Source organism: Macrotis lagotis, chromosome 1 (assembly GCF_037893015.1).
Source record: "Macrotis lagotis isolate mMagLag1 chromosome 1, bilby.v1.9.chrom.fasta, whole genome shotgun sequence".
Classification (NCBI taxonomy): Eukaryota; Metazoa; Chordata; class Mammalia; order Peramelemorphia; family Peramelidae; genus Macrotis; species Macrotis lagotis.
In genome coordinates, this window is record NC_133658.1 from 231,365,617 (window position 1) to 231,390,576 (window position 24,960).

Sequence of the window (24,960 nt, forward strand, 5' to 3'; positions counted from 1 at the left end):
GGGAGACTAGAACTTGATGGAATTAGTAGAATCATCTGTGCTTTAGAATATTTGAAGCACCCTAACACCAGAAGATCATTCTTCTTTTGTTTGGACATATTCTCTGATACTAGTATATAACTTAGGTGAGCATATATTTTCCTGTTTTGCACACTGCTTGATATTAATACTTGGCAAATCATTATGAAAATCTTGACATAGTACAAACCTTTCTAATTATTGGCACTATTCATAAATGAAGTGGACTGCTTCAGGAAGTATTAGGCTCCCCTTTATGGGAGTTCTTTAAGCAAAGGTGAGGTAGTCATTTGTTAAAATTTTATAGGAATTCTTGTACAGAAATGACTTGAACTAGATGATTTTGGGGTCCCTTCCAGCCCTGAGATTCTGAGATTCTATGACTGACCTATGCAGCATTCCAGGAGAGAGTGTCTCATGTCCATGAAGTTATTTAAGATCATTGAAGTTTATTTACAGCATAGCGTAGGTAAGCTTAAAGTATAGAATTATTATTATGCTTTCTCACAATAATAAAAAAAAGTCTTTTACTTAATGCCTACTAAGTGGAAATGTCTAAAGAACAAAAGTCAGTCTCTCTAGTGTCATCACACCTCATTGACTTTGTTAGCAACTTTATCATTCCAGTGAAATGAGTTTTCAGCCTCCTTTCAGTCTCAGCATAAGTTGGGAACAAGAGAAGGCAGCAGCAATGAGGCTAGATATTTAACAAGGGCAAGAGGACCATTGAACAGTTTTAAAAACAAATGCAAGTCAAGGATAATTTCTAAATTCTGTAGGAAAAAAAATATGACTAACTTGGGTCAGTGTGAATCATTGGGGTTTAAAGGAGCAAGGTAGGATTTATGGGAAAGAATTGTGTTTGGAGGCTATAATTATGCAAACTCTCTCCATTATGTTTCTGAACCCAGAGGCATAGGTGATAGATAACATTCCAGGGAGACAATGACTCAGTGTGTGTCCATTAAACCTAATAACTTCCGTTGATTCATATTCTATTTTGTGCTATCTGCAGAATTTATGGAGTAGTCTTTTCATCTTTTCATAAAATCACAATATCTAAAGAACCTGAGAAAGCTTAGAGACCTCCTAATCTAATTCATCTGGTCCTTTAATTTCCCTGCTTTTCTCATTTTTTCTTCAATGAGATAAACTATTTAGAGCTGAAAGTAGCTACTGAGGCAAAAGTGATTCAATGTTTGCATTTTATCATTTCACAGATGAGGAAACTGAGAAACTCTTAAGTTGATTGCCCTCAGTCACACAAGTAGTTAGAAATTGAGTCTGTATTAGAAAACCTAGGTCCTCTTACTCATTTTTACAATTCTAAAGACAGAGGACATTATGATTTAAAGTCTCAGAGAAACTGCTTCATATCTCAGCTCTTCTCCTACTTTTTGAATGACCTTAGTCAAATCATTTAAACTCTCTTGGCCTTAATTCCTAATATGTAAAATGAATGATTGTACCAGATTGTCAAATGGTCATGCCAAATCATGATATGATTATATAATATTTCCACTGTAGTATATGTTAAACTTATTTTCCCCTTCCAAATGGTACTAAATCAACCGAGTTAATAAAAATCGAGTTACTGCTTTCAAATTATTCTACAGTGCATAAGTAAGTTATGAAGCCCTTGGTTTGCATTCTGACTCTCACATGTGCTAGTTAAATAACCATGGGCAACTCCATTCACTAAGCATTAGTTTCCTCACATTGGTATGGTATACCTTTGGCATCTATTTTCACAAGATTGTAATTGAAAATTTGTGAATCACTTTGTAAACTTTAAATTGTTACATAATATTTGCTTATTATTATAATTTCGGTATTTGAAAAAAATAGTTATCAGTAGATAACAAGCATTTTTTAGGTAGATTTCAACCAATTGACTAAACCTGAGAAGGTAAGAACTCCCTAAGTCAGACTGGTTCCCCTCTGTCCCAGCTTGTCATTTGTATATTTGTTCTTACTCAGTCAAATTCAATTGATTTACAGCTGCACATAAACACAGACTTTGTGTGAAATTTCCATGGAGAACCCATTAGTTTGTATTCTATACCTCAGTTCTTGGACAGAGGACTAATGAGGATAATTCTCCCTTTTAATTAAGCAAAAGTTGGACAAATAAGGGAAATGTGTTCTTCTGTGTATTCCCTGAAAGGAAGGAGATTAGCAAGAACTGAGAGGGTAGGCAGAAGTATAGACAGGTTCAGAAAAATATCCTCAGTATAGACATTTCTGATTCTCAATGTCAATTTTGAGGTCCAGTGGAAAGGTGCACCCTTGCCTTCTTAGAGAATAAAAGATAAAGTAATCTGACATCTTGTAAAGGTGTCTTTCCATTAAAGCTAGAGGGTGAAAAATTGGGCACTTCAAAAGTAAGCCAAAATAGGGGAAAGACAAAGGGCTGGGGTGGGGATGAAAGTGAGAAAGGGAAGAGAGCATTTCCTTTCTCACTCTTATATTTTATTGTGAGAAGGTCACAATCTCTCAAGCCCCAAAGGAAGAGAATATTCCTTATACTTCTAGGCATTGTAGAGTTCTATTTATAAATTACTTGCAGAGAATACAAATAGAAGTCTTCCTTAAGCTACCTCCTGGGGGCTGAAGCATTTTAAGTTAATTCCACAAGGCATGTCTCTTTGTTCCTATCCCACAATGTGAATGCTAGCAAGTGACTGAGAATCTCTTAAGTGCATTTATTATCTTTGACCAAGGAGACAACTTCTTCCCATATCCAAGGCTATCTTCTGTCACTCAATCAGTTAACAGGTTTTTATTAAGTGCTTCCTCTTTGTCAGGTACTTGCTAAGTACTAGGGATACAAAAACCTTTGAAAAATATGGTCTCTGCTTTCAAGGACCTCACATTCACTGAGTGAGACAATATGAAAATAATCATATGTATGTGTACAAATTTATATATATTATATGTGCACATATTATATTTACATATATTAAATAATTTATGTATAAATACTGAATGTACATCTATATTATGTATATGTGTGAGTACATGCCTCTGTGTGTGTATGTATGCATGTTTGCATGTGTGTGTGTGTGTGATAGCTCCATCATAACTAAATTATCTATGCTACTACCTGAGAGAAAGGAAATATGATTTTAGAGAGTGATCTGCCCAGGGAAGGGGAATTATGGTTCCTCTAGGATTGCATAGAAGCAATGGACAACTTCCAATGTATGTGTGTGCCTGAAAGAATAAGTCTCCCTCAGTTGGGAGAACTGGGATCAATTTATGTTTATTTCTGACTTTGTATCATTTGTCATTTTTATTTGTCCCAGGTGTATTTGGTGTATGATTCTTCATGTTAGAGTTTTCTGTCAAAGAGAACATGGCAGGGGCAACCATGGCTGTATAGTCAGTCCTCTTTATACATTGCTAACCTTGTCCCCTATCCTTGCTAGACACTGTCAGGATATGGCTGTAGTCATGTTTCCCTGTCAAATCTAAAGACTACTGGTGCATTCATATAGCCAGAGCTCTGGAGAAGTTATCTTAAAAGCCAAACAAAAACTGATTCCTGGGTTTCTATTTGCAAGAGAGTCAATCCATGTCTCTTTTTAGAAGAGTTTTTGACTCCTAAATATCACCTCGTGTTTTATAGTAGTAATAAGATTGCAATATTAATAACCAAAATCTATTGAAGGGTGGGAGGTATACAAGGAGAATTCACTTATAAACAGAAGTCATTTAAATTATTTGAACCTCAGTTTCACAAGATTGTAGGAAAATATCTTTTAATCTTAAAATTCTATAGATGTGAATTATTATTATTATTATTATTATTATTACTATTGTATTTCTGGTGAATTATCAAGTATTTTAGAGAGTTTGGAAGGGTTTAATGTATACAGAAGAGTTGATCAAGCTCTTCTGTCTATATTCCCTATAATTTACCAAAAAAATGTGGTAAATGGATGATGTTGTGATAAGTCACAAGTCAAACCAGAAACAATTAATAAAAAAAAAAAGCTTACACATACAGAATCTAAATATTCCTAGCTAAATTTCTAGGAAGAAATCTTTGGCTTATAGTTAACTTGCTTTTGGTCTTATAGATAAGAGACTGCTGAAAATGGCCTCTGGGTCACATTATGTTGGGGATGTCTGACCTTCAGGGTTCCCTATCTTCCTACTCAAAATTTCCACCAATAAAATGTCCCATATTAGTTATAATACTTTATGGACAACTTTGTGGCACAATGGATAGAGTGATGAACCTAAAGTCAGGAAGACTCATCTTTCTGAATTCAAATCTTGCCTCAGGCACCTACTAGCTGGGTAACTGAGCAAATTACTTAACCCCATTTGACTCATTTTCCTCATCTGTAAAATAAACTGAAGAAGGAAATGGCAAATCTTTCCAATACCTTTGTCAAGAAAAACTCAAATGTGGTCACAAAGAGTTAGACGTGATGACTGAAATTACGCAACACCAACAAAGCAGTTGATACAGACCCTTGAAAGTTTCTGACACTCTCATCAGTACAGAAGACAGCTTCCCATTAGTTATTCCATTTCTCACATTTTTCAATCTCCTATTATATTTTCTATCATTTTAATTGATGGTAAAATGGTATTTTGTGCTCCCATTCCTTAATCTTAACTTTTAGATCTTTGATCAGTACCAATGGTTAAAGAGTGAAGGAGGGGGGGGGAGAAAAAAGAAGGGTAAGAGGCCTGCATCATTCCATGGATGATCTCAAAAGTTTTCTATGACTTCTAAGGAAATAGATAATCTTCTTTCATGACCTGTAAGATATCCTTTTTAAAAATTGTAACAGTATTCTATTTTTTCCAAATAGATAATCTTTCATCACCTGTGAGATATTTTTTAAAATTGTAACATATTTTATTTTTCTCCAAATACATATTGACAAAATTTTTGTATTCATTTTTACAAAATTTTGAGTTACAAATTTTTCTCCCTCCCTCCTCTTCCTCTCTCCTAAAAATGGTAGAAAGTTTGATATTGTTTATACATGATGTTATTATGTATAACATATTTCATGTTAGTCTCTTGGAAAAAGAAACATCAAAAGAAAAAATAACCATGTGAAAGAATAAATTGAAGAAAATATGCTTTGGCCTGCACTCAAAATATATCAGTTCTTTTTCTAGATATAGATAGCATTTTCCTTTGTTAGTCCTTTGTACTTATCATTGTGAAAAGGGTTGGATCATTCACAGTTGATGTCACTGATATTATGTACATTGCTTTCCCAATTCTGCTCATTTCACTTTGCATTAGTTCAAACAAGACTTTTCAGGTTTTTCTGATATCTTCCTATCCATCATTCCCTTTTTGACAATAGTATCCTATTATATTCATATACCATATCTCATTCAGTCACTCCTCAATTTCAAATATTTTGCTGCCATGTAAAGGACTGCTATAAATATTTTTGTACATGTATGTCCTTTCCCCCATTCGTATGGTCCCTTTGGGAAACAGATCTAATAGTGGTATTGCTAAATCAAAAGGTATGTGTAATTTTATTGGCCTTTAGATATAGCTACAAATTTCTCTCCAGAATGATAGGATCAGTATATAACTCCACCAACAGTACATTAATGTCACAATTTTGTCACATCCTCTCCAACATTTCCTATTTTCCTTTTTTGTCACATTAGCCAATCTGATAAATGTGAGGTGGTATCTTAGAGTTGTTTTAACTTGCATTTCTCTAATCAAAAGAGATTTGGAACATTCTTCATATGATTTGATTTCTTCATCTGAAAATTCCCTTTTTATATCCCTCGACTATTTATCAATTGGTAGGTGACTTGGGTTTTTATAAATTTTACTCAGTTCTCCATATATTTGAGAAATGAGACCTCAGAGAGACATAATAAAATTTGTTTCCAACTTTCTGCTTTCCTTCTATCTTGACTACCTTGTTTTTGTTTATTTCATATTTTTGTAAAGGTTTCTATCTCTTGTTTTATCATGAATTCTTCTCTTTTTAAATTTGAAAGATGGCCTATTCTTTGTTCTTAATTTGCTTATGGTGTCATTTTTTTCCTAAGTGATATTTTATTTTATTTTTTCTAGTTACATGTTATGACAATTTTTCAACATTCATCCACATGCATATGCATATTTATAAATAACCTAATTTCCTTCCACCCTCCCTTACCACCCTCCTCCCCTCAGTAGACAATAGTCTAGTGAACATCATACATATGCACTTATCTTTTAACATGTTTACAGATTAGCTATTTTCTATATGAGGAATTAGGACTAAGGGAAAAGAAAGAAAACCATGAGATAGGAAGGAAAAACATAAGAGAAATTTTTAAAAAAGTGAAAGTAGTGTTCATTCATATTCTATAGTTTTTTGTTATGTTTTGTTTTGGTTATCTTCCTCTGAATATGGATAGTATTATCTATAACATGTCTCTCAGGGCTGTCCTAGCTTTTTGGATGGCTGAGAGGGGATGCATCTATCAAGGTTGATCAACTCACATTATTATTATTAATATGTACAATGTTCTCTTGGTTCTACTCCCTTCACTCAGCAGCAGTTCCTGTAATTCATTCCATGCTTCTTTAGAGTCTGAAAATGATTTCTTATAGAACAATAGTACTCTGTAACATTTATGCCATAACTTTTTTGATCATTCTTCAATTGATGGGTCTCCCCTCAATTTCCAGTTCTTTGCCACTACAAGAAAATAATATTTTGGAGTATGTGGGACTTTTCCCATTTTTTTTAATGTTTTCTTCTAGATATAGGCCTAGTATTGGTATTGCTGAGTCAAAGGGTATGATCAGTTTTAATGATTTTAGGGCATAGTTCTATATTGAACTACAGAATGGTTGGATTAGTTAACAACTCCACCAACAATGCATTAGTTTCCCAATACTCCCACAATCTCTCCAACATTGATCATTTTTCCTTTTTGTCATCTTAGTCAACTTGATTTGCATTTCTCTAATCAGTGATTATTTGGAACATTTTTTGATATGATCATAAATAGCTTAAGTTCTTCATTTGAAAGCTGCTTGTTCATAACATTTGGCCATTTATCAATTGGGGAATGACTTGTAACTTTATAAATTTGATTCAATTCTCTTTATTTAGAAATGACACCTTTATCAGAACTCCAGTTGTAAAAATTGTTTTCCAGCTGTTTTCCTGCTAATCTTGGCAGCATTATACAAAATGGTGTCATTCTTTATGTCTAAATCATGAACCCATTTTGACCTTAACTTTGTATATGTTGTGAGATGTTGGTCTCTACCCAATTTTTTCCTATTGATTTCCAGTTTTCCTAGTAGTTTCTGTCAAATACTGAGCTCATAACCCCCAAAACTGGGGTCTTTGGGTTTATTAAACACTATGTCACTATGGCCTTTTGTTACTGTGTCTTGTTTGCCTTGTGACATATTCTTTTTTAATGAAAAATTAATTTTAATATTTAAATTCTGAGTCAGTGGGAACTGTGATTCTGGTGTTAATGGGATGAGGAAGGGAAGAGAAGCTCTGGAGGGTCTCAGTCTACTGAAAAACTGACACTCATAACAGGAAACAGAAGAAACTCTTAAGTATTGAGTGAGGGTAAAAGTCTATACCATCTCATGGATGGAGTGCATAACTAGCTGGATCCTATTTAAGTTGAGCACCCACAGCCCCAGATGAGCAGTCAGAAAAGGTCCAATGATCATGCCATAGGGGGATTCAATCTGAACCATGAATTCCTGAAAGGGCACCCCCAACTCAGTCAGCCATGTCTTAGATCAATGCCTTGGAAATATGCTTGGAAGCATAGAGTTGGTTGTTGCTCATCTTGATCACAGATCCCTAGTGGGAAAAGGGAAATGATTTTCCTCATGTTTAAACAGGTAGTTAGAAAAGAAAGAATGGACCATGTTGGTGCTGATCATGTGGGTTTGGGGCATGATCTTCTCAGAGGCTATCATTTTCTGGGGTGAGGCTCAGATATGCCAAAGCATCAGCTCTGTCAGCAACAACTCTGCTCCCTGTGCACTCTGTGATCCAAGCTATTTGTGATCATACAGGTGAATCAACCATTTGAACATGAAGTTCAGAAGCAAGGGCACAGGAGTCAATCAAAGCCTGGAAGGCACAGAAAGAACTTTGCAGGTTGTCTCAGGGGCAAAGGTGAACTCCTCATATGTGACTCCAAGGACCACAGGCTGAGTGTCTCCAGGAGACATTTTCATTTCTAGGATGTCCTCAGGACTCTGCCCAACTGGACAAACAACAGAGACATAAGCAAGGACTGGTGTAGCTCTGTGTGGATAGTAGGACACACTGAGTCAGGTGTCCCCTTAAAGAGCTCTTCCTGGATCATTATGACCAGAATGAGTATTAAATGGCTCTCAGTATTGGGATCGAAGTTCTCATTGATGGTCTGATAAAGATGAATGGCTAAGTGTGGAATGCACAGTATCAATATCGCCAAGTGCACCAGTCATTATTCATTTTGATCAGAGGGAGCATTCTTTTTTAGGCTTCACTTAAGTCTTGTATTTGAAGCTCAGATTTTCTGTTCAGTTCTGACTGTTTCACCCAGAAAGTTTGAAAGTCCCCTATTTCACTGAATGTCTATCTTTTTCCCTGAAAGAGTATGTCCAGTTTTGCTGGGTAGTTTATTGGGTATCCAGAATATCATATTCCAAGTCTTATGATCCCTTAATGTAGAAACTGCTAAATCTTAAGTTATCCTAATTGTAGCTCCATGATATTTGAAATGTTTCTTTCTGACTGCTTGTAATGTTTTCTTCTTCACTTGGGAGTTCTGAAATTTCACTATAATATTTCTGATGATTTTTATTTTGGGATTTCTTTCAGGAGGTGATCAGTGGATTCTTTCAATTTCTATTTTGTCTGCTGCTTCTAGGATATCAGGGCAGTTTTCCTGGATAATTTCTTGAAAAAAATGTCATTGAGGCTCTTTTTTATTTTGGTCATGGCTGTCAGGTAGTTCAATAATTTTTAAATTATCTCTACTAGATCTGTTTTTTCCAGATCAGTTGTTTTTACAATGAGATATTTCACATTTTCTTCTAGTTTTTCATTCTTTTGGTTTTGTTTTGTTTCTTGATTTCTCACAAAGTCATCAACTTCCCTTAGCTCCATTTTACATTTTAATGAATTATTTTCTTCAGAGAACTTTTAAATCTCCTTTTTCATTTTTGTCTGGTTCTGCTTTTTTTCCAGTGAAGGATCTAGATTTATTTACTATACATTATTACAATAATTTTTCTATAAGAGTAAACATACCTCCCCCAAGAAGATGAGAAACCTCAAAAATAGTAAGAGAGAGAAAAAATGTACTTCAGTCTGTGTTCAGATTCCAATGGCTCTGTCTCTGGGGTGAGTTGCTTTCTTTATAATATGTCCACCAGAGAAGTTGCTTCAATATTTTTCCTACAGTTGCTAGTATTAGCTGTATTTCCCTCCACTCTATTCTTCACTCTCATTTATTCTATTCTCTATCTCCTTTCATCCTGGCCCTGTCCAAAAGTGTGTTGTATCTGAGTACCCTCTCCCACAATATGCCCTCTCTTCTATCACCTATTCCCCACTTCCCTCCCCCCATTCCACATTATCCCATCCCTTTCTTCTCATTTTTCTCCAGGGTAAGATATATTTCTATACCCTATTAAGTGTGTTTATATTTCCTCTCTAAGTCATTTCTGATGAGAATCAAGGCACACTCATCCCCCCTTGTCTTCCCCCATTCCACTCCATTGAAAAAGCTTTTTCTTGACTTTTGAAATGTCTTAGCTTCTTCTTCATCTCCTTTCCCTTTCTGCCAGTACTTTCCTTTATCACCCATTGACTCCATCCTTTTTATTATATTATACCATTATATTCTTCTCCTTCCTATGCCACCCTGTCTATATATGCTCCTTCTAACAGTTCTGATAAATGAGAAAGTTCATATGAGTTATCAATATCTTCTTCCCAAGGAGGAATACAAACAGTTCAATATCATTAAGTTCTTCATAGTTAGTTCTTCTCATCTACCCCCTGTATGGTTCACCAGAGTCCTGTACTTGGAGATCAAACTTTCTGTTCAGCTCTGGTTGTTTCAATAGGAAAGTTTGAAAGTCCCCTGTTTCATTGAAAGTCCATATTTTCCCCTGAAAGAGGATGTTCAATTTTTCTGGGTAGTTGCTTCTTGGTTGTAAACCAAGATCTTTTGCCTTCTGGATTATCATATTCCAATTCCTATGAGCCCTTAATGTAGATGCTGCCAGATAATCCTGACTATGGAGACTCGGTAGTTGAATTGTTTGTTTCTGAAAGATTTTAGAATTTTCTCTTTGATTTAGGAGTTTTAGAATTTGGCTATAATATTCCTGGAAATTTTACTTTTGGGATGTCTTTCAGGAGGTGACTAGTGAATTCTCTCAATTTCCATTTTACCCTCTGCTTCTAGGATCTCAGGGCAATTTTGTTGTATTATTTCTTAAAAAATGAAGTCTAGGATTTTTTTCCTGACTGTGACTTTCAGATAGCCCAATAATTTTTAATTATTTCTTCTGGATCTGTTTTTGAGGTCGGTTATTTTTTCCAATGAGATATTTCACATTTTCTTCTGATTTTTGGATTTTTTTGTAAGAGTTTTATTTCTTCCTGATTTCTTGCAAAATTATCAGCTTCCTTTAGTTCCATGCTGCATTTGAAGGAGTTATTTTCTTTAGAGAGCTTTTTTATCTCCTTTTCCAGCTGGCCAATTCTGCTTTTTAAGTCATTCTTCTCCTCATTTGTCTTTTGTTTTGCTTTTTCCATTTGGCCTAAACTGGCTTTGTAACACTTTTTTTTCCTTCAGTATTTTTTTTTGTATTTCTTTCACCAAGATGCTGATTTGGTTTTCGTGATTTTTCTGCATTGTTCTAATTTCTCCTCCTAATTTTTCCTCCACCTCCCTTAATTGCTTTTCAAAGTCTTTTTTGAACTCATCCATAGTCTGAGCCCATTTTCAATTTCTCTCGGTGGTTTTGGATATGGAAGCTTCAATTTTCTCATCATCTGAGTATGTGTTTTAATCTTCCATGGGACTAAAGCAATTTTCTGTGGTCAGATTCTTCTTTTTCTGTTGTTTACTTATTTCCTCAGTCCAAGACTAATTTACTGCACTTGCAAGACTTTGAGATATTTTGGGGGGACACCCCACTGGGACCTTTATTCCTCCAAGGTTTTAATGCTCTTTTGCCTGTGCTTTGACAGAACTTCCCTCTGCCCTGGAACTGTAAGGAGGAGTCCTGCTAGGCTATCTTAATATGGAAGCCCAAACTCCAGCACAGACCAGGCTGCATTGTGAGCCATTTATAATCCCAGTGTAATAGAGCCTTTCTTGGATGGTCCAAGTTTCTTTGGGCTGGGAAATTGTTTCACTCAGTCTTTTTGTGAGTTCTGCCACTCTAGAATTTAGTTAGAATCATTATTTAAAGGTATTTGGAGTGGTTTGGGGGAGAGCTCTGGTGAGTCCTTGTCTTTACTGTGCCATCTTGGCTCTACCCCTTCTTGTGAGATATTCTTAAATACCCTTTCTCAAAACTAATAGGCCAATTTCTTTCCACCATGTATTTATTATCTATATAGCTATAGTTGTCAACAAATTTGGACAAAGGACCTTAGGACTCAGATCTGGAAGGGTTATAAGTAGAAAAAAGGAGATAAAATAATTAAATCTGTCCTTGACCTAAATACATGAACTAATTCTTAATTTTCTTAAAAGAATCTCTGAATAATACTGTATAAATACAGTAAACAGTTCAAGATTCCCTCACAGCATTTGTTCATTATTTTTGATGCCTGATTCTTTTGTATCATTGAGATAAATCAGCAAACAAGTGTTACATCTTAAAAAAAATAGATTATTTACTTCCAGATTCTGAGCCCTCCCAAAAACAGTACACATAGACCATAAAAAAAATAACATTAAGAGTTTGCAGAAAGAATGAGTAGTTTCAGAAACTATAGCTTGGTTTTCCTTGACACTTGAGTTTGGGAATAACCTAGATGGAATCAGGGCAAGTCTATTATTCAAGTTTATTTTGCCCCATCTTGATCAACTGAGGCTGATTTGATGTTTAGAAATAGTTTATTAACTCTGGTAGACCCCCACTTTAGGGCACAGATTGTTTTTATGGCCACTCCTTGCTTTTGATTTACAATTGCCCCTTTCTGACTTTGTTTACATGGGGCTTATATGTTTTTCCTTCCCCTAACCTTGTTTGACCTTGTCTCTTCCTTGCTAGCTATGAGAAACTTTGGTTTTTAGTTTAGTTTAGTTTTTTTTTTCACAATGCAAATGGGGTTAAATGGCTTGCCCAAGGCCATACAGCTAGGTAATTATTAAGTGTCTGAGGCCGGATTTGAACTCAGGTACTCCTGACTCCAGGGTTGGTGCTCTATCCACTAGCCACCCCAAACTTTGGCAATTATATATCAGCAACTTCAAAACTAAGGGACAAGTTCTTCATTGCTGTTTTCTTTATGTCTGGTGAGGGTTAGTGATATCTCAGAATAGGTCAAAACATTCAAAGTCTGTGAGACCTTTTTTAATATATTGCAAGACTGTAATCAATAACTGAACCAAAAGTCTCTAAGCATGATAGGACTAGAAGAGAAAATATCTTAGATCTTTAGAAACATAGTAAGTTTATGGGTTAACTGCAAAGTTTTGTTTGTGAGAAACTTTTATCATTGGTTTTCTGTTGCACAACCATTATACTTGTTATTAATAATAAATGTTCCGTTAAATGTACACTTGTGTGGAAATAACTTTAGCTATTATAAACACCAAATGTGTGGTGATTGATTGTGTGACAAATATTTAATGACACGTTTTGATTCTATTTTCAAAATGAAATGTTTGGTTTTCAAATCAGTGCAGTCAGTGAACCTTGTTGGGCTTACAAAAATACACCCAATTCTTTACAAATATATTTTCTTTTTTTCCCCTAGGTATATACATCATCTGTTAGTGAGTGGGCACCCAGAAGGAATAGAAAACTTGATACTGGCTCATGACTGAAGAATTCAGACAAAATTTAGCACCAGGTTTTGACAAGAGTTCCTTAGGGGTCAGATGTCATCATATTAATGCAAAGCTCCAAGTTTTAATTTTCCAATTTAGAGAAAGATAGATTTCCTGGTCAATGAAACATTGTCTACTTGAGTCTAATTTTCACTCTTTGCAAACTACTCAGCCAGAATAAATTGTACATATCTGGAAATGGCCTTGACCCTTTCAGTCCTTAAAGCACAATTTAGCTCTAAGAAACAGTCAGGTATCATCAGTAGCAACAAACAGCTATTGAGTGTTTATTCTATTAGGGCACTTTTCTTGGCATTGGGGATACACAGAAGTAGTAGACATAACTCCTGATCTTGAGGAGACCAAAGTTTGGTGAGGGAGACAGACAAGACATATAAACAAAATGATTAATGCAATTAATTAAAGATAGTTGAGACTGAATGATAAAGACAGCTAGAGCTAGAGAAGTTCAGATTAAGAAGAGATACTAGCATCAGAATATCTCTCTCTCTCTCCCCCCCCCTCCAGCAATCTATCTGGAATCAATTATTAAACATTTATCAGAATACACATGTAAAATATATATTATATATTTGTACAACTACAAATGCATATGCATGACATATTTTAAAGTTTAATATAAATTAATTACATTTTTCCATTGCTTCCATCAGACTAGAAAATCAACAGCATAGTAAATAAAGAACTGATTTGTAACATTTTCCAAATTCCAAGAAAATTTCACATAGAAAATTTAACAGCTCACTGGAGTTGACTCTATCACACTTCTGGAAGGGATCTCTGAATGCATGTTATTAATAGACTAAAAGAATCATGAAAGGAAAATAGGACTTTAATTAGTAGCTTAAAAGGGAAAGTACTAGAGTTACAGAGTCCAAGAGATGGTTGAAATAGGAATAGAAAAGAGAAAGGTGATGTGAAGAATACATTAGGAAAAGGATTTGGCAAAATTTGGCAAAAAGATAAGATGATGGAGGATAATAATAGCTAACATTAATATATCACTTAGTATGAATCAGCTAAAGTGTAATTATTATCTCATTTGATCATCAAAGCAATCTTGGTAGAAGAGGGTGCTATTATTATCTTCATTTTCCAGATGAGAAAACAGAGGTTTAGTGAATTGCTCAGGGTCATAAAGCTAGTCTTGTTTTTGACCAGATTTAAACTCAGGTATTTATCCTGAGTTTAGTTGCCCCAGAAAGATATTGATCCAAGTTTGTGATCCTGAGTAAAAAATGATACAAGATATGTAAGAGATCTAAAGTTAGGATCTTTGGAAGAGAACTTTACATAGAATTAATAGTTGAAATTATGTAAGTAGATGGGCTTATCTTATAGCATTTTCTCCGAGACCTTATGAATATATGCCCAATCTTCTCATAGATATTTAGAAACCTTAGAAGAATACTAGCCAGTTTAAGGTGTCAAGTTACACTGAAGTGTTCTGAGTTCCTTCCTTGAGTCTCCTTCAAATATAAGAGTCAAGAAATATATCTTTTATATTGTGCTCCACTTCATACAGGGAGATTGGTAAATGGAAATTATCCTATAGCATCGACAACACAACTTTACGATACATTAAATTTTCCCAGTGCATAGTCCAATTTGAAGATCTCCCTGTTGGCACCTCTGGTACCTAATATACATAGAAATGACTTATGTTTGTGTGTATAAATATTTTTTCAATATAGATAAGTAGAAGATAGATCTGACCCGCAGGCCATATAATATATTTTTTTTAGGTTTTTTTTTTTTTGCAAGGCAAATGTGGTTAAGTGGCTTGTCCAAGGCCACACCGCTAAGTAATTATTAAGTGTCTGAGACTGGATTTGAACCCAGGTATTCCTGACTCCAGGGCCGATGCTTTATCCTCTGAGCCACCCAGCCACCCCACGGGCACCTAGCCACCCCAGGCCATATAATATTAACACAGGTGTTACATCCATAGTTTATCTCTTTCCCTTTGTAAAGGCTATTGTTGGAATTAGTGCTTTCTTGGTTTGTGTATCTCCATTATCTAATATGATATCTAAATAGTAGTAGGTGTTTAATAAATATTTATCAATTGATTGATTGATTAATAATCTCTTCTGATTGCTTTTGAGATCTCACAATAGCTCAGTTCAATTCATCAAACTTTTATTGAGTATTTACTCAGTAAGTGAGAGTGCAAGGAAATGCCGATTAAAAAATATAAAAGAAAACCACAGACCTGCTTTTGAAGGACATGCATCATATGGAAACAAACTCAAAGCCTTGGATTAGGATTTCTATAGAGTCTGGGCTCTATTTGTTAACACACAGCTTTGGTGATGTTAGTCAGGAATGGATGAAATGGCAGATGGCTACTGTTACTTATAGAAGCCAGAAATATTTGATGGGGAGTACCAGTTAGTATTCACAGTTTTTCTAGGCCCAGTCAGTATTCACAGCTTTCTCAGAGGACCAAGTCTGCTATGTTTTACTTCAAATTATTGTAGATTTTTTAAATTTAATTTAATTTTTAATAGCATAAAACAAGTATTTCCATAACATAGCATAGTTTAAAAAAAGTTGATTGCACATAAAAATGCAAATATACTATGTATAACTTGGCTATTCCTTTTAAATATAAAACAAAGTTACCATGAAATATTCTTTTTTTCTTATGAAATCATAAAATTACAAGATAACTTTGTTAGTCCCTTGCATTTTATAGGCATTCATATACTTGATTTGATAGTATTTGGAAAAGTTCTCCCAACACTGTAGTTTCCTTCATCAAATGATTGGATATTTATTTGGGACTTGTCTATACTATTAGTTTTTGTTTCAGTAGTTCTATCACTTAATGATTCATTGGCCATTCTTTTTATTTTTCAAATAGAGAAAGACTATGTTTCCAAAAACCTCAGGATTAGATAATAGTTGATTAGGTAATTCAGATAATCCTAAAACTGAACAGGGAAAGTGATTTCCCTGCCAGTCCCAAATCAGTCACTAAGACAGCAAAAAGATGTAAAAATCCATTTGACTGAAAAACTGATCAGTATTGTGGCCACATATAGATAAGTATCTGAAAATGGGAAGAATAAATAGCTTGCTCAAGGCCACAGAGATGGTATTACCAGCACGAGTGAGACTAGCAATTTCTCAGGGATAGTGCAAGTATTTGTGCCAGTTCTGTTCTTCCTCCTTGTTACAATTTGTGAGCCATGAAGGAGTTCCTCCTGATAGAATCAATCAATAATGAACATGCATTTATTAAAAACTTATTATGTGTCAAATATTATCCTGAAGTTTCAAAGAAAGTTAAAAAAACACAGTTCCTCTCTAAAGGCTTCACTTACTAATTAGGGAACAAACATACTCCCAATTAGGTAAATATAAAATACAGATAGATGATTAGATAACTATCATCAAATAGATAACAGATAGAGATATATTTATATCTTTCTATATGTAGACTATGTATACATTTAGTTTCGACTATATATCAATTTGTGTGTATTTATATATATGATTTATATATACAAGTTATATATCTATGTTTACACATATACACATGTGTGCACATTCACACACATGTTTATATAGATGAGAGATAATCCAAAAGAAAGATATTAGTAGTGAGACAACCAGAGAAAAAGTATGGAATGTCAAAGGTCAATGTTGAAGAATAGTAGAGTAAGTAGAATATTGGAAAGATTGGAAGAGATCAGAGTGTAAAGGACTTTAAAAGCTAAATGGAGAATAGGATTTTATACTTGATCCTAGAGGTAGAAGAAAGTCAGTGGAGTTTATGGTATAGAAGAGACATGGTAAGATCTGCACAATGAGTAGTCCATATAGTAAAAATCATGGGTTTTCTAATACTATAAGCAAATTAGAAGATCAAGGACTAGTTCACCTGTCAGATCTATGGAAAGGGGAGCAGTTTATGACTAAGGAAGAGATCGAGAACATCACCAAAAACCAACTAGATGATTTCAATTACATTAAATTAAAAAGCTTTTGCACAGATAAAACCATTGTAACCAAGATCAAAAGAAATGTAGTAAATTGGGAAACAATCTTTACAACTAATGATTCTGACAAAGGACTCATTTCTAAAATATACAGAGAACTGAGTCATATTTTTAAAACAAAAAGCCATTCCCCAAGTTGACAAATAGTCAAAGGATATGCAAAGGCAATTTACAAATGAGGAGACCAAAGCAATCCATAGCCATATGAAAAATTGCTCTAAATCATTAATTATTAGGGAAATGCAAATTAAAGCTTCTCTGAGGTACCACCTCACACCTCTCAGACTGGCCAATATGACCAGAAACGACAATGATATTGTTGGAAGGGTTGTGGGAAATCTGGGACACTATTACACTGTTAGTGGAGCTGTGAACTCATCCAACCTTTCTGGAGAGCAATTTGGTATTATGCCCAAAGGGCAACAAAAATGAGCATACCCTTTGACCCAGCAATACCACTACTGGGTCTATACCCTGAAGAGATGACGAAAAAGGGTAAAAAAAGGGTAAAAACATCACTTGTACAAAAATATTTATAGCAGCCCTGTTTGTGGTGGCAAAAAATTGTAAATCAAGTAAATGTCCTTCAATTGGGGAACAGCTTAGCAAACTGGTATGTGTATGTCATGGAACACCATTGTTCTATTAGAAACCAGGAGGGATGGGATTTCAGGGAAGCCTGGTGGGATTTGCATGAACTGATGCTGAGTGAGATGAGCAGAACCAGAAAAACACTGTATACCTGAACAGCAACATTGGGGTGATGTTCGACCTTGAAGGACTTGCTCACTCCATCAGTGCAACAATTGGAAATGATTTGGGGCTGTCTGCAAAGGAGAGTGCCATCTGTATCCAGATAAAGAGCAGTGGAGTTTAAACAAAGTTCAAGGACAATTCCCTTTAATTTAGGAAAAAACAGATATCTTATTGTCTGATCTTGTTATCTCTTAGACTTTTTGTCTCTTCCTTAAGGTTATGATTTCTCTCTCATCACACTCAATTTACAATCAATGTACAACATGGAAACAAAGTAAAGACTGACAGATTGCTTTCCGTGGGGGTGGGGTGGGGGGAGGGAAGTAAGATGGGGGGAATTGTAAAACTCAAATAATATCTTTAATAAAAAAAACATGGGATTTCCAGTAGCAATGTATGGATGTGGTAATTGTATCATAAGGAAAGCTGAGTTTTGCAGAATCAACACTCTCGAATTGTGGTGCTAGTCTTTTGGAGAATAACAAGATCAAATCAATCAATACTAAAAGAAATTGATTCAGGATATTTCCTGGAAGTTCAAATATTGAAGCTGAAGCTTAAATATTTTGGCCACACAATGTAAAGATAGGACACATTTGAAAAGAAACTGACAGGAAAAATTGAAAGTAGAAGTTAGAGGGGATGGCAGAAATGAGATTTGATAGATAGTATCATGCAAACAGTGAACATGAACTTGGACAAACCTTGACAGATAGTGGAGGATAAAAGAGCTTGACATGCTATAATCCGCGGGGTCATGAAGAGTCAGGCATGACTGAATGACTAAACAACATATCTGAGTGGAGAATTCACTAGTGTGTAGACAGAACTATCAGAAAGCTTTTGGAATAGTTCAGGCATGAAGCAATGATAGCCTGCATCAAGATGGTGTATGTGTGAGTGGAGAAAATGGGATATGTAGGAAAAAGATTATGAAGTGAAAATTACCAAGTCTTGACATCAGATTCATTATATGGAATGAGTATGAGAAAGGAGATGAAAATTTTACCTAGTTTGTGAGCCTGAGTGACTGAGAGTATAGTGGTATCGTATAGAGAAATAGCAAAGTTGGAAAGAGGAAAGATAATTCAGAGATAGGGATCTGAGTTGAGAGGATAGTAAGTTCTTCTCTAAATATATTAAATTTTCATTTAAATTTGACTTTGAAGGTCATTTTTTTAAATGTGAAGTTTTCCTAATGAAATTGGAAGGATGTCTTGCTATATGGCTATTAGAATATTTCAAGTCCTGGTATTTATTTTTAATTTAAAGATATTAAATTAAAATTATTTAAGAAAGTTTGGAACCCATATGAGAACATGTGCCTTTATTATGGTCAAACAATGGTATCATGATTCACTTGATGACATCTTAGTCTAATTGTAGACAAAATACAAAAGGGTAAATAAATCCCTTCTTCAAAGCTAACAGTAAAGTTAGACATATAGCCATAATAAAGTAACTAAATGACTTTTCCTAGAGACAACTTAAAATGAATAATGGAAGTACTGATCTTCCAAGGATTTTGACATTTGGCAAAAATATAATAACCTGGCCAGGTTATGATGTTTGTTTGTCCTTCATCTCAAAAGGAGGTGATGTCATAACTAGCAATGAATTGGATTTGAGTGAGGGGATGCTGTGCTAAGTCACTTGCTTCACTCTCTCCTTCAAAGTATCTGGGTCCAGTGGCCAGATATGAATGAGGACAGCTGGAGTAATTTGTCTAAGGTAGCACAGTTAGTAAGTGTCAAGTGTCTGAATCCAGATTTGAAATCCTGTCTTCCTGACTCCAAGGCCATTTCTCTATCCACTACATCACCTAGTTACTGTAGGTTTTACAAGATGTGTAGCATACTCTGTGAACTTCCAATTTAGCAATTAAAAGTTGAAGTTTGAGGATCTGGGAGGGAGCTATCTTACAATTTCTAGTATCCCTGAGATAACGTTGTTGTTGTTGTTGTTGTTTAGTCATTTAGTTGCAACTGACTGTTCATTACCTTGTGGACCATACTGGCAGGTGTTTTTTTGTTCAATACACTAGCTATTCATCTTTTCCTTCCCCATTGGATTATAAGGCAAACAGAGGTTAAGTAACTTGCCTAGTGATTAAACAGTTATATCGGATCTCAGGTCTTTCTGACTTCAAATCTAGTGCTCTCTACACTAAGCCACCTAGCTTCCCCAATGGGTGTATGGAATCCTAAAATTATAGCTTACAAACCCCCACAAGTGAGCTTACATTGGTAAAGAGGAACACTCATAAGGAACAAATGTGAAAGCAACTTATAACATTAACATTTTAGGAAACAGTTTTTTTCCTCACTTCATGGTGTCTTCATGCTTAATTCTCTCTCTCTTTCTCTCTCTCTCTCTCTCTTTTTTTTAGGATTTTGCAAGGCAAATGGGGTTAAGTGGCTTGCCCAAGGCCACACAGCTAGGTAATTATTAAGTGTCTGAGACCAGATTTGAACCCAGGTACTCCTGACTCCAAGGCCGGTGCTTTATCCACTACACCACCTAGCCGACCCATGCTTAATTCTCTTAACTAACATTCTCTCTCTCTCTCTTTCTCTCTCTCTCTCTCTCTCTCTCTCTCTCTCTCTCTCTCTCTCTCTCTCTCTCTCTCTCTCTCTCCTTAGCTTTTTTAGATTCCATCATCTCCAAAATGAAGAGGTTGGATTAGATAGCCTCCAACAGTTCTTCAAAACCTAAATCCTGATCCTAAGAAAATCTCTCTCCCTAACACTCCTATATTATAGAAGTCAAATCTTCCAATGTTGTATGATAGTACCAAAGGCTTCCCTCTTGGAGTTTACAATGGAAGATTTAGATTTAATTTGAAGATCAAAGAATCACATTGATTAGGAGTCAAAAAGGACAGATGTGTTATTAATTCAGAGAATAGCAAAACCTTGATTTAATGTTACCAAACAATGGAAATAAGCACCTTGCCAGAGATGAAACATCTTATTTATATCTGTGGTATCAAAATCAAAGTGATCCTCTATGATTACAATAATCCAATGTTTCACCAGGTATAATTATTTCCTACAGCCAATACAAGTGAGAGTTAGGGTGGATTAAAGTTTACTTGAAGTTGGAGATGAGGCAGTATGATACTGTGGTCTTAAGCAAGTCTTACTCCTTCTCTGACCTTCATTTTGCTCATGATAAAATTAATGAATTAACTATCTAGTCACTAGATTTTTTTCTATATATAAAATGAGATTCTATTACTCAAGGGAATTACAGGGAAAGTTTATAAAATTTAGAATATCTTTTTTTTTAAAAATTGATGATGATGATTTACTTTGTCATTAGTGGAGGTCAAAGTAGGCTTAATGTAAGAGGATAGATCCTAAAAGTACCATCTGTATGTAATGGACAGATGGAATGGCTTACTTTTATTGATGGTGAATTTTCCATCATTGGTTGTCTTCCAAAAAGTGTCTAGATAATTAATTATTGAATATATTGCAGTAAGATTCCTTTCATCTATGATTTAGATTAGATAGTTACTGTGGTGCCTTTCAACTTCCAAAATGTGATTCTGTGATAAAGTGCCAGTGATAGCAAGAACTTGGTGAAAGTATCATTTCTACCATAAAGTCTGTAACAATTTACCTAAACTCTTATTCCCCCTACACAACCCTATTAGTCAGGGGTGTGGGGAATCTTTATTTATTTGTTTTATTTAATTTTATTAAATTAAAAAAAATTATTTAAGGCAGTGGGGTTAAGTGTCTTGCCCAGGGTCACACAGTTAGGTAATTATCAAGTGTCTGAGTCCGGATTTGAACTCTATCCTCTATGCCACCCAGTTGCCCCTTTTATTTTTAATATATAGAATAAAACAAGTATTTCCATAGCATAGTATAATAAAAAAGTTGATTGCATATGAAACTATATATCTATTATACTTGCTGTTTCTTTTAAATAATAATAAAGTTATGATATAAATTTCTTTTTTCCTCCCTCCCCAAAGATGGCTACTAATAGACGCAAATACATACATATATACATATATATATGCTATGCATGCTTCCATTCATCACTTCTTTCTCTGATTGCAGATAGCATTTTTCATAGGTCCCTAATTGTGACTTTGTGTATATTAACAGTCAAAATGAATTATTTGCTTAAAGTCATTCTTAAAACAATGTTGCTAGTCCTGTATACAATGTTCTCTTGGTTCTGTTCATTTGACTCTTCATTATTTCAACATTAATCCATATGCATATGCATAATTTAAAATCATATAATTTCCTTTCCTCCTCCCTTTCCAACCCCTCCCATTCATCATGAACAGTGAGGCGAATAATGTACTTAGATGTTTCACATGTTTACAGATTAGTCACTTCTGATATGAGGAATTAGAAATAAGGAAAGGATGTGAGATAGGAAAGAAATACATAAAAGAAACTTTTAAAAAGTGAATGTACAATTCATTCAGATTCTATAGGGTTTTGTTTTGTTTTGTTTTGCTTTGTTTGCCTTTCCTTCATCTGTATAACCCAGATATTTTTTAAGAAAATTGTTTTGCTTTTATCAAGGAAATGTCAACTCTATGCTCTATATTATTGTTTTCTTACAAAAGTAGGGAAGTATGCCATATAATCAGTCTATATCTCATAGCTGGAAGTACCTTATAGTTTACTCCATCCAGCCACAAATCTATGGGTGAATTCTTTCTGCAAATATCATTCCTTGCAAGTGTTCCTATGACTTCTACTCAAATATTTCCAGGGGTGAAGGGCTTATTATTTTATGAAACTGTTTGTTCCATCTTTTAAAAACAGAGATTCCTATGAAAGGTTTGAACAAAGTGAATAGTAGAAGCATAAATATTAACCTTTAGTTAACCAGAAAATTAAAATTGTTATCCAAAGTACCCTATTCTTCATACTCCAATGGTATTACTTATGCTATCATTGTCAAGTTCTGCCATCCTTTCTGTTCAGTTCCTTAGTCATTTACTACAGGAGAGGGAGAAGGATCTGGTTTGTTTTTTATTATTTATCATTTAAAATGCACTAAAGTATAGTTTCTGCCAAAAAAAGAAAAAAAACAGTTCTAGTATAAAGTACTTTTAGGAAAATAAAGTATCTTATAGAAATGGGAAAAAATTGAAAGGAAAAATAATCTGGATAATCAATGATTTGAAGTTATTTTAAAATTACTGTCTGACAATTTTTAAAGACTTCTGATGGAAAATACCATTCATAGCCAGAGAAAAAACAGTAGAGTTTAAATGAAGACAAAAGTTTATTATCTTCAATTTTTAAAAACTGTCTCATGGATTTTCATTTTTTTCTCTCTAATGTTTTCTTCTATTTGATTTTGATTCTTCTCTCACAACATGATCAATATGAATCTATTGTTTAGCATGGTTATAAATGTAGAGCCTATATTGCTTTCTGTCAGGGGAGGGGGAGGGGGAGGGGAGGGAAGAAAGGGAGAGAGAAAAATGTAAAACTCAAAACCATGCAAAAAATGATTGGTTAAAATTACATTTGCATGTAAATGGAAAAACAAATAAATAAAATATTTTTAAAAATACTGTCTAAAATGAGAGCAGCAATAAGGAATGAGGACAGCTTGGTAGTTGTGCTAGTCCCAGAGAGCTCAGCTTTTGCATCATACAGAATATTGTATCAGAATAATTGTGGACAGGTGGTATCAATTTGAAGACATTGTGGTCTGTTATTTGTAAGATAAAAACTTTAAATACATTAATTAAAAGTATGGCAGAAGCAGGTTATATTTTTGATAAGATGATTTCAGGGAATAGAATATGATGGATGAAACAAGATCTCAGAAGAAGCTGTAGGAAGGGTCTAGGTTTGGCATAAAGTAGATCCCCTACTTACTCTGAGAAGTGGGGAAAAGAAAGGCCAAATAATGAGGTAGAAAAGAATGAATTTGAGGAAACTTTCATCAGATGATCATTGTCAGAGGTTAGAGGAGAGGCTATCTGCTGAGGCTGAGAAAGCTAGGAAATAAGGGTTGAGCTTGAAGAAGGTGGATCATTTTTGGAACATTCACATAGGGAGCTGTAAACATCATATGGATACTTGTATGGCACAGAATCTGTTACTTTATAGCGCTTTTCTCTAGATACTGCTCTCCAGAGCCATAATTAGCAATTTTGGTGCCGAGGGTATTATTCAGAAAATGTACCCAGAAAAAGCAGCATAAAATATAGCCCCAAATCAACTTTATACAGGTGAATTTTGTGAGGTTTTCAGTTGTTGATTTTGTTTAGTTTCACTTAGGGAGACAAGTCTCAGGACCCCGTCTCATGGGAAGGAGACATTGATTTCAGAACATTAGCTATCTCAAAGGTGTTTATAAAATAGTTGCTGGGGTTGGGAGAAGGGATGCGATTACTTGGTGAAAAGTCCACGGGGTGGTGGTGGGGAAGTAGTAAGAAGGGAGGGGAGTATCAAGAAGGGAGGAGAGTAGCCTGCCATAGGAGAGAAAAGCCAGAAAGAGAGTTAATTTGCAGTTTTATTTTTACTAATTACTTTTGTGAAGTAAGTGCTAAATTCAGCTTTTTCTACATTGCTTACAGAATATAAGTACTGTCATGGTGATCTGAGTTTCATTGTTTTGGAGCAAAACCCTATACCTTCTGCCTTAGTAATATTTCTCCTGCTCTCATTATTTTCAGTGAGTTCCATATTCTGATCACACTATCTAATGCATAGTTCATTCTGTTCATTCAAAAATGTTCAATAGGACTCCATTGACTATAAGATGAAGTCTGAGTTATCCTGTGATTTAACCCCCTCATTATGGCTCTAGTCTTCCCTTATGTTCTCCAACTATATTCCCTCCTGCGCCACCCTATACTAGATCCAAACACAGAATCACAGAATTTTAGACTAATAAGAGATCTTACTCACCATCTGGTACAAATCACCTGAAAAAAACTTCACTAAAATATGCTCAACAGATAGTCTGCAGCCTTTGTCTAATAACCTTCCATGAAGGGGATCCCATTGACACCTCATTACTCCCCATTTTTCTGGTTATATCATTCACCTAGTTTACTGTTTCTAAAATGCCCTTCTCCTGTAGGCTGAAATGATGCTCC

General features: G+C 34.8%; 1 protein-coding gene and 1 pseudogene across 1 annotated transcript in view; one reads left to right on the forward strand and one right to left on the reverse strand.

The window, feature by feature from the left end:
• CDH13 (cadherin 13) overlaps positions 1 to 24,960 on the forward strand; it is a 1,354,681-nt gene that overhangs the window by 1,144,673 nt on the left and 185,048 nt on the right. The gene's annotated exons all lie outside the window — the stretch shown is intronic.
• LOC141504518 (aspartyl aminopeptidase-like) lies at positions 7,619 to 19,870 on the reverse strand (annotated as a pseudogene).